Source organism: Chlorocebus sabaeus, chromosome 8, assembly GCF_047675955.1.
Source record: "Chlorocebus sabaeus isolate Y175 chromosome 8, mChlSab1.0.hap1, whole genome shotgun sequence".
In the NCBI taxonomy this organism is placed as follows: domain Eukaryota; kingdom Metazoa; phylum Chordata; class Mammalia; order Primates; family Cercopithecidae; genus Chlorocebus; species Chlorocebus sabaeus.
The window spans coordinates 132,207,294-132,218,763 of NC_132911.1; the positions used below are offsets into that span (position 1 = coordinate 132,207,294).

At 39.8% G+C, this 11,470-nt stretch overlaps 1 long non-coding RNA gene across 1 annotated transcript; it reads left to right on the forward strand.

The window, feature by feature from the left end:
* Window positions 1–2,947: 2,947 nt before the first annotated feature.
* Window positions 2,948–10,968, forward strand: LOC140712334 (uncharacterized). The gene is made up of 3 exons (XR_012093865.1): window positions 2,948–3,015; window positions 4,144–4,263; window positions 10,296–10,968. It is a non-coding gene; the product is annotated as an uncharacterized lncRNA (long non-coding RNA).
* Window positions 10,969–11,470: the final 502 nt, after the last annotated feature.

An 11,470-nucleotide genomic window follows, 5' to 3' on the forward strand; every position in this document is an offset into this window, starting at 1 on the left:
CTGTTGGATCTTTGGGGTATTTTTTCTTCTCTACTCTTTTAAGGAGGGCATGAACATTTTTGAATCTAAAACCTTTTAAAAATCTCTGACTCTCTGTCTCTCTCATGTATCTATTATCTATTTCCCCAGGGTGGATTTCCAGGTGTGGTCAAAGGGTACAAATCACCTTCATAGGACCAGCTGGGTAGAGCTGGCGTCTCCTTTCGTTTCTTCTTTCTTTCTTTCCTTCTTTCTTTCTTTCTTTCTTTCTTTCTTTCTTTCTTTCTTTCTTTCTTTCTTTCTTTCTTTCTTTCTTTCTTTCTTTCTTTCCTTTTCTTTCTTTCTTTCTTTCTTTCTTTCTTTCTTTCTTTCTTTCTTTCTTTCTTTCTTTCTTTCTTTCTTTCTTTCTTCTCTTCCTCCTTTCTTCTGTCCCTCTGTCTTTCCAATTTTCCTTCTTTTTTCCAACTTTAAAAGTTACTGAGACAATAATCTCTCTTCAGTAATCCTGGAGCTTTGACTGTTGGGAACATCCTAAGGGATGATTGATCAGAAAAATCAAGAAAAGGATTTATTTTTCTCAATCAACCCCCGGAACGTATATATATCCCAGTGGCTCAAAGAGTTCTAGAGCTGGGTCTGGTTCATCACCATCTTTTCTTTTTCAGATGTGGAAAGTGAAGACAGAAAGACGAAGAAAGGTTTCCCAGAATACAACTGTGCCTAGACTCATAAACCCAGTTTCCACCCTTATTGAGGGCTGTCTGTGTTCCAGGCACAGTTACTCTACTCCGCAGTATGTACAGAGCACATAGTAACTTTTATCCCTCTGAAGGGCCCCCCTATATAGGGCTTTTTTTGTTATGCCCACTTTGCAGATAAGGAAAAGAAGTCACAGGAAGGCCAAAATGAATCTCTTGCCTGAAATACCATGTCTTTTTCCATCACATCATGCTACATGTCTGTCCTGGGACCTGAATGGAAAGTATATAGGAGAGGAAAACAGTCAAACATTCCTACAGCAGGACTGGGAAGGTGAAGGTTCTGCCCTCTCAGGAGAAGCAAATAGAGCTTCAGAGCAAGTTTGTGCAGCTTTCTATGAAAACAGAAAACTCTCCAAATGAGAATGATAACATTTCATTTGATTTTTCCTTTAAAGAAACAACCACCCAGGAAATTGAGAACCATCTCCCACTTCTCGGTTCTCCCCACAAGCCTGGATCGTTGCAGAATAGGAAGACCTTCCTTTGTGTTTTCTGTGTTACTTCTGTCACTTTCCTTCTCCCAGAGATCCCCTTATCTCTTTAGCTGCCCAACTCCCACATGCTTTTTAGGATCTACCAATTTGTGTTCTTGTTTTCAGGTCTTGCCTGCTCTTATCATCCCCAGCCACTCGGATTCATTTGTTCGGCGAGTGATGGGGGGAAGTTGCAGTGTGCCAGCCATTGCAATCGGCCCTGGGGCTCAGCAGGAAACAAGACAGGCAGGGTCTCTGCCAGGGAGACTATGTCCTTCTTGGTGCCTGTGACTGGTGGATGGGTGCAGTCTGCACCTGTGCTAATGAGGCACCATCTCTAATCCAGGCTGTGCTTGTTGAAGCAGCAGGGTGTGAGAGAAGTGTAGAATGTGTTCCCTGGGGGATATGATTTTGAGGTGTTGGGGCTCAGAGCATGATACCTCCTGGCACCTTGGCAGTTGAGAAAGACTTATGAGTAAGAAGGTCACTCTGACCTTCCCCAGCCTTTCTATGTGAAGCGTGGTCATAAAGGACTTCTCTGATCTACCTTGTCTGAAAGTATGTCATAAGACCCTCATTCCAAAGGATTCTGCCCCATACCTGGGGGGAAGGAATGCTGCTCAAGAGAGACCAAGAATTTTTTAAACAGGAAGGCTTTGTTGAGTTTCTCTTCATTTATTATCATTAGATCATAACATTTTTGTCCAATCATACTTCTACATGGCTGTCTATTCTTCATGGAACCTAAGCATAAAAATGCATTTTCCCTGAGTCTTTGTGTCTCCATTTTGAAGGCTCCTGTGTCAAGTGAAACTTTGATAAGTAAATTTTCTATGCTTATTAAAAATTAATCTGTCTTTTGTTATAAGGGTCTCAGCTATGACTCTTGTGATGGCCGAGGGAAAGGTATTATTTTTTTCTCCTCTGCAGAAGGAATAGGACATTACATTTGAAAAAAATATTTTGGAACAATACTAAAGTCAAGCCAGGGCCAGAGACATAGCAATTGAGGGGAGATTATCATATACAGGAATTGGCTTTCATTTCCTCATTTAACCCTCACAATAACCCTTATGGACATATTGCAGATGAGAAGGATGGCAGAGCTGGGTTTTACATGAGCTGTATCTGGTTCTAAAAAGCAGGGTTTTTCAGCTACAGAATTCTGCATTATTCATTCATTCGTATATTCTAAAATCTTTGTTTTTTTTGGACGAACATATTAACGCATCAGGGACTATGGTAAGAGTTGAAGATACAGATTTTAATAATAGTTGCTGGAATTTACATTCTAAAAGGGAAGACAGGCAATAAATACATAAATAAAAAAATGTGTAATTTCACAGAGAAATAATACTTCACAGAAAAATGAAGTTGGGGATAGAGAACAAGGGGACGGGGACTAAGAACTCCTCCAATACAAGGGACACCATGGGGGAAGCATCTGGAAAGGATGCTGATACAGTGACGTGAGCAAGGTGTTCTCAGATCTCAAGATCCATGGTTAGTAAAATTATGAAAACAATTTATGGACAGACATACAGTTGAAGACCTTTAAATTTGGTAATTAAAAATGCATAAATACATTTTTAAAATTCCCAATTACTTTATCGCTATGGATTTATAAAGATCTTAACATTTTAAAAAGTGAATATATTTAGCTTCATAAAAATAATTTCACTCATTTTTTTTCTCATTTTGTTGCAGATTGTTGAGTACTTGATCATGGGCTGACCTTTGAAAACCATTACTTTTGCCCACAAATGTTCTGTGTTTGGGAGAAGGACAAGAATTGCACCCTGGTAATTTAATAATAGTAGTAATAGATAATATTTATTGAATTCTTTGGATGCCTTAGATGCTATGCAGCAAGCTCTTTGCCTTATTGAATTGAACTCTCACAGCAACCCTACAAACTAGGTATATAAAGGATAGATACTAGCCCTTTGCACTGGTGAAAAACTGAGACTTTTAAAGGCTTAGTTTGCCCAGACAAAGCTAGTACCTGAGTTATATAGTTTGGGTCTGTGTCCCCACTCAAATCTCACCTGTAATTGTAATAATTCCCACGTGCCATGGGAGGGATCTAGTGGGAGGTACTTAAATCGTTGGTCTGCTGTTCTTATGATAGTGAATAAGTGTCATGAGATCTGATGGTTTTATAAAGGGAAGTTCCCCTGCACAAGCTCTCTTGCCTGCTGCATGTAACATGTCCTTTTGCTTTTCCTTTGTCTTCCACCGTGATCGTGAGGCCCCCCCCCCCCCGCAATGTGGAACTGTGAGTCCATTAAACCTCTTTCCTTTATAAATTACCAGTCTTGGGTATGTCTTTATTAGCAGAATGAGAATAGACTAAGTCAGTAAATAACAAGATTCTAGTCTAGAGTCAAGGCAGAACCTACCCTCTTAAATATGGGAGGGATTTGAACCAGAGTTTGGCTGAGTTCAGGGAGGAAATAGAAATATATCTTTTGGCATTTTGTTGGCCCTGTAGCTTTTGGTAGCTGCAGGACAGGTCGTATGTTCCTCTTGCATCCTGCTGTAGTGGACATCTCTTTTTTAGCCTTTTCAATTCCATTCCCCCTATTTCTAGCAATGAACCCTTGTTTTACTTTGGGGACTGCCTCACTCTATTGACTAGAGTTTTGGTGGGATTGCCACTCATGGTGTCCCACTCTCTCCTTGCCAAGGGGTGGGTAGGTGACTTGAATGAGGCCAGAGTCTTTTGCCGTTGAATACATCTCTTGAATGGAGTAACACAAACCCTGAAAACAGATGAAGCTGATGTGTCCCCATTCCAAATGCCCTCTGAAGAAGAGACTGTCCTTGAATTCCAGTAACTGCTTTGATCCTTGTTCCATTTTAACTGTGTTTGTAGGTTTGTTCTCTTACATTCATCTTCAATCCTAATACATTTCCTTTTTGTATAGGTTAGCAAAAGTCTTTCTCTGTTGCATGCAACTGGGTGGCCGAACCTGGAGAATTAGAAACCCTAATCAGAGACTTCTAAATCAGAGGCATCTCTATTCCTATCCAAACTCCACCATTTTGTAAGTAGTTGGCATTGGAAAAGTTACTTAATCTTTCTAAATATGTTTTCTTATCTATGAAATAAAAATAACAGGGTCATTGTTAAAATGAGCAGACATACATAATATGCTAAACAGAATGCCTGGACTTAATCACACAATTTACTTAGCTTTTTCTTATCAATTCCTTGATAAATATTAGCTTCTCTGACTTGCATTGGTAAATTATAGAGAGCCGTGTTTTCCCTCAATTCAAACCAAAACCAGATAGTTCATGCAACACCAAACATAGATAAATATTAGAAAAAAAATCACACAATTGAAATTTTACAATATCAGAGCCAAGGATAAACTGAAAACACATCAAAGCAGAAGACTATAGAGGACTTATTGAACTAGAGATTTTACAGATTTCGGAGCATTAAGAACTCGCAAAATCTTACAATCCATTACCTTAATTTCAAGTATTTAAAAAGTTATAATTCCCTTTTTACAGTTGAGATAACTGATGGCCTTTCACTCGATCAATGTTGATTGAGTATCTACTGTGTGTGTTGCATTGTGCTAGGTTCTTGGGATAAGGAGGTAAAAGATACAGCCAGTAATGGAATCTGGACTGCATCCAGAAACACAAGAATGTATGGACTCTACAAATGTATCTGAATGACAAAATAAATACTAGAAGGGCGATCAGGACATCTGGTCTGTAGTCTTGGATCTAGGGATCTGTGCTACTTAGTAGGACACTAGCCACAGAAGTAAGCAAAATCCTCACTTTTTCAGTAGGTTATCACAAAGTTTATTTCTGGCTCACAAAGAAAGTTCAATATAGTCATTCTTGGTTAAGTGTGGACATTTTTCTACCTGATAATTCAGGGACACAAGATTTTTCCATCTTGTGGCATTGCCATCTTGAAGAACTTCCGGATTCTCTGTATTCAGTCAGAAAGTTGGGGAAGGGAGATTGGAGGGAGCACAGTTACTTTTTAATCCAAGATGGTTCAGGCAACTGAGATGCCTGGGGTGGATGCCTGTGGTTGCCCTAGAAGTCCATTGATAAGAGTGATCACATGTCCTCACCTGAATGTAGGGAGATTGGGAAATGGACAGCCACTTCTCAGCAGCAACTCTATAGGACAAAGTAAAATAGAAACTCTTGGTGAAGATCCAGCTATCTCTGCCCCTCTGAAGGCAGAGTTTTTCTCCCTGGGCTTCAAGTTCCTAATATTAAAATGATTACTTTGACCTCAAGATGACATATTCCATGCTTCTAAAAGTCTCTGAAAATTAAGAGATGGTAGGTTTTTATTTGCTCCACCAAATTTAAGGTTCCATTTGTCTATCAACTTACACACACACACACACACACACACACACACACACACACACAGAGAGAGAGAGAGAAAGAGAGTATTAATAATCATAGTACAGGCCAAGCAGCCCAAATCCAAAGCTATGAAATCTGAAGCACTCCAAAATCTGAAACTTTTTGAGCGTTGACATGACACTCAAAGGAAATGCTCACTGGAGCATTTCAAATTTAGGATTTTTGGATTAGGGATGCTGAACTAATATAAGAATAGTGCAAATATTCCAAAATACGACGACGACAACAACAACAACAACAACAACAAAACACCTCAAATCCCAAACACTTATAGTCCTAAGCATTTTGGATAAGGGAAACTCAGCTTGTGTATTACTTTGATACTCCTTTGTAGCTTTTATCTAGAAAATACTCTGTATATCTTAATGTAATACCACATATATCATACCTTGACAGGTAAATATTTATGTATTTGTGTATGTTGGGAGATGTGTAAAGTTTGTCATATCTAAGGAAATGTTTTTCTGGCTTTATTCATTTTGAGGACAAAAGATTCTGATATTTTGTCTATCATTAAAACTATAAGTTTTAATTCAGAGGTTAATTTTCTTCTCTTTCTTCCACTTTCCCTCTTTTTTTAATCTTTTTCTCTCCTCCTCTTTCTCCTCCTTTTCATCTTCTTACCCATTTTCATTTTCTTGAAAAGCTGAAGAGAGATCTAAATCAACTGACTTGGTGAAGAACAGGCTAAAGTGTGAATTTTATGTTTGAAAGTCTTTGGGTATGCAAATTGGGCCAGGCTCCGTATAATGTAAAATAGCAAGAAAGAAAATTAAAGGGAAATTAAATCTTACTTAGAAAATCTTACTTGTAATATTTCCCTGCATTTGTCCTTTAATTAACTGGAACAGAACGTTTTGATTTTTGCCAGGTTTTTTTTTTTTTTTTTTTTTTTTTTTTTGGTACTACGTGGACTTGACCTCTGTATCTAGCCAGCATTTTTCAACCACAGTTTGTATACACATTATGTTTGTCTCATGCATTAATCCAAATTAGACTTGAACATAACACTGTAAGGATGATCAGTCATCTACTCCGATGGTAGCTGTTTCACTCAATCTTTGACTCACAGGTTGGAGATAGTGTTGAGAAAATTACCTCTGAGTTCCTTTAGCTCTGTCTCTATCTCTATTTTTACTTATATCTAACTATATTTAGTATTGGTTTTTATTTTGGGGACTAGATGGTTTTAAATAATAATGTGCAATAACTTGGTAAAAATCTGGAAACAGGCCGGGTGTGGTGGCTCACGCCTGTAATCTCAGCACTTCAAGAGGCTGAGGCAGGCAGATCACGATGTCAGGAGTTCGAGACCAGCCTGGGCAACATGGTGAAAACCTGTCTCTAATAAAAAAACAAAAATTAGCTGGGCGCGGTGGCAGGTGCCTGTAATCCCAGCTACTTGGGTGGCGGAGGCAAGAGAATTGCTTGAACCCAAGAGGCAGAGGTTGCAGTGAGTCGAGATCACGCCACTACACTCCAGCGTGTGTGACAGAGCAAGACTCCATCTCTGAAAAAATAAAAATAAAAATAAATCTGGAAACAATTTCCATTTTCCTCCCATGGCCACGACTACAAGATATGGGACTCTAGGCACTAGGCATTTAAGCAATATGTTAGCCCTCTCTCCAGTAGCACAGACAGATACGCAGAAGTGGTGTACTGAGAGGTTAAATAGTGCATCTAAGATCACACTGCTTCAAAGTTAGCAACACTGGGATTTCAGAGTTGATGATATTAACCACTATTCTGTATTGACATTTTTGTTGAGACAGAAATGATGAGAAGGTGACCATTGATAGGCAGAGAGAGACAGCAAATGGAAGTCCCTAAAGTCAGATTCCTCTGTTAGAATCACAGAACATAAACATTTCATCTTGGGAGGGCTTCAGAGTTCATTCATTACTCTTCTTTAATAGATGAAGTGAGTGAGGATTTGCAAGGGGCAGGTTACCTAGCTAGACAATGGATTCAGGTGCATGCCCCATTGCTTCAGAATCAACTGATGACACTGGAGGCAGGAGGTTCTCCTAAACTCTAGGTTTTATTTGCTAGCTCTTTGCCTTTTTCTTAATAAACCTTGGCAGTGTGTGTTTTTGTCTCAACCTATTTATATCCCTGCTCAGATCTCATTTTCTTCCCTGGGATGGAATAACTTGTTCACTCTGCCTTTATTGACTATCTGCAGGCATCTCATCCCACACTGGAGCAAGACATGGGGTTCTAGTATGGAGATAATAGAGCCTGCTCTGTTGCTTGCTAGATATTTGATCGCGGCAGAATCATTTAACTTTTCTTTTTCTTTTGTTGTTCCCACCTGTAAAATGGGGCTAATGATAATACGTATCTCATAGAGTTATAAGAATAGTAAAATGAGGTCCACATGGAAAGAGCTTAGAGCGGTGACTGATGTATATCAGAATAAGGTAGTGGAATATTCCTATTTGAGGAGATTATAATCTAAAAAAGGAGATGGGCATTAAAGAGGTTTACAAAATTATGACAAGTGTTGTGTTAAGGGAGGCCCAGGTGTGTGAGCACTTGCACAGGACAAATACTTTGCCAAGCCTGAAGGACGTGGGGACTCCAGGAGTCTAGGTGGATGTCTCATCTGGATGGGGTCCAGAGGAGAAGTGAGCAGCTCCTTATGCTCCTTTAGAGCAGGGTAAGCCATAGCTGGGTGTGGTGGCTCACGCCTGCAATCCCAGCACTTTGGGAGGCCCAGGCAGGCAGATCACGAGATCGAGACTGAGACCATCCTGGCCAACATGGTGAAACCCCGTCTCTACTAAAAATACAAAAATTAGCTGGGCGTGGTGGCACGGGCCTATAGTCCCAGCTACTCAAGAGGCTGAGGCAGGGAGAATCGCTTGAACTTGGGAGGGAGAGGTTGCAGTGAGCCGAGATTGCACCACTGCATTCCAGCCTGGCAACAGAGAGAACAGGGTAAGCCGTGTGGTGAAGGACAGGAGTTGGTTGAGCTAGGAGAGATACAAGGAGATCAAATCACGTAAGGCTCTGTGTGTCAGGCTGAGGAGTTCAGACTTTGTCCTCAAGCCAAGGCAGTCCAATTCTTAGACAAAACTTTTAACCCAACTGTTTTGTGATAGAGAGCCCAGAAAAGAGAATTAAGATTCACTGAATGCCAGCTCTGCCCTATATGCTTTATCTCAGTTCCCTCACTTATTCTTCACCACAGACTACAGGGGAAGGATTATTACAGATAAATAAACTGAGGTTTGGAAAAATAAGCTACCAAGAGGTTGCATAATTAGGGGCAGAGCTGTGATTTGTATCTTACTCTCTCAGACTACGGATGTTTCTTCTGCCATGCATAACACATCAATTCCTAAAGAAAGAAACTAAAAGCTAAATGAACAAAACTGAAAGCACCCAAAACCTTGCATGTGATATGGGAGTATTATGTTCCAAGGAATCCAAAAGTGTTCCTAAATGTTTAAATGATGCAAAAAATGATTATTTAAAACATTAAAAATTGGCTTAAACTTTAAATGCAAGTAGAATTCATTTTCTTGTGTAATTTCTTGCCCAAAGAACCTATTTCTTTTTCTAGCTTATTTAAAGTGACATTAGAAAACAGAAGAAATTTATTTTTAAATGCAGGAGGATGACTGACTGGTAGTGATTTTGCAAGAGACTGAGTAGATAATTCAGCATGCGACTGTGGGGGTGACTTTGATAAAATTTTACAAGATTTCTTGAAATATCTGCTGGGTGAGTCTTGAGCACAAGACTATTTCTTCTCTCAACAAGGGAGCACAAGGCAAGCCCATTCCTGAGAATGGCTCTCTGGTTCTGTAAACTTCTCTGCCTTTGGAAGTCTGGAAGTGTTTTTGGTGCCAACTTTTATAATTTCCCTACTTTTAAAGACTTCTTCAGACTCTTCAGTAAACCTCATCTTCTAATACAGTCCCTGATGATCTGTTTCACTAATTTCCTTATGTGTGCCTTAATTTGGTATTTGTTCTTTATTTTCCAAATGGCCAGCTTCAGTCCATGGAACCTTCCAATACTGCCAATAATTCCTCACTTTAAGCACACAAGTGGTATTTATCTTTGTCTCAGTTGGCTTACTGTTAGTGTCAGCGCTTTCATTTGTTACCATTTCCCACTCATCTTTATAAAACACTGGGACAAATTGCAATAAAACATTGCAATAATTACACAAACTTGACTGCAAAATGTGGTGTTGATGCAGTGTGTCTGAGCTCTGATTGTGAAATTGGTTTAAGGGTGTCAGTGTGAAAAGCAATGGTGTGGAAATCAAGGACTGCTTTAATAAATTTATTTCACAAGCACATTGTCTTAGAGTACCTTCCCCAGAAGTCGATTCTGACACAAGGATTTGTGTGAGAGTGGTGTTTACTAAGAAGTGTTCCTGGAAAAACCTCCAGAGAACTGGAGAAGTAGGACAGGGCAAGGAAGAAAGGCAATCAAAGGTACAATGCACTTATTATAAACGCCATGAAGAAAACCAGCAAGGAAGGTCCTGCAGGTGAGCACTGCAGACAGGGAGATCACACATTAGTGTTTTCCTGACTAGGGAACAAGGGAGCTGGAGTGTTTACAGTTATCACCCCATTCCTTGGCAAATGGCTAAGGCTATGCAAATTCCCAGCCTTTAGCTCTCTGTGTTTTCATGCAGGCAATCCAAGTTGGACTTCAGCAGCCTGGGAAGCCCTCAGAAAAGAGAAGCAAGTGCTGGCTGATGGATATGCGAGCACTCTCAGTGAAAGTATGCAGGAAAATGATAAAAGGATCCAAAGAGATATGGATGAGACCCTCTTCCTGGCACTCTCGTAAGGTGAAGTGGAAAACAGAATAAACATTGCTTCCAACCATTCTTATGGAGCTTACATCTGGATAGGGGGAAAATATGGAATAACAAACAAACAAATTAATTAATTGCTCTTTGTGATATGTGCAATGAAAAAATAATAAAGGGCTGATACGAAGAATAAGAAACCTGGGGTACATGGGTGCTCAGTAAAGAATTCTCTCTGCACGTGAATTTTAAGCTAGGGTGGCCTAAATGATAAAAGGGAGTTAAACCATTTGACATTTTATGCATAAGGAATAACATATGCAAAGTCTCAGGGTGGAAAATTCAATGGCATGTTCCAAGTCTTCAGAGAAGATCGGAAAGGCTGGAGCTTAAAGTTGGGAGGGTGAAAGGGTATTTCAGTTGTGTATTGCTGCCTAATAAACCACTGAAAACTTAGCAGCTTAAAACACAACTCTCAGAGCTGCAGTCATTCTGCTGTCTTGACTAGGGTTGGATGGTCTAAGATGGCTTTGCCTGGGCAGCTGCTACTGGTTCTTGGTGGAGCCATGTCTCCAGTAGTTTAGCTTGACCTTCACATGGAGACACTATTCAGGGAGGCAAGGGCAGAAGCTAAAAGCCTCCTTGAGCGCAGGTGTCTTGTTACAGAAGGCACAGCATCACTTCCACCAATTCTATAGGTAGTCACAAGAGCCCACTAGATTCAAAGGATGAGGAAAGTTACTTAGTCTCTTGATGGGTGGTATTGCAAAGTATGTGTCCATTTTTTTAATCTGCTACAGACAGAGACTGTGATTTGAGATGTGCCAGGGGTCAGATTAAGCAGGTCACTGTGGAACATGGTAAGGTGTTTGGATTGTTGAGATGTGAGAGTATACAATAAGTAATATGCATCATCATCAAGGTCTAAATCAACATAGAGATAAGATAAAGTGTAAGATGCATGCAAATCAAAATCCTTCCTTTATCTCATGGGATTTAAATCAAATCTGTGGACAAGTGGAGTGTCTAATAAGAACTTATAGTATTAAACAGAA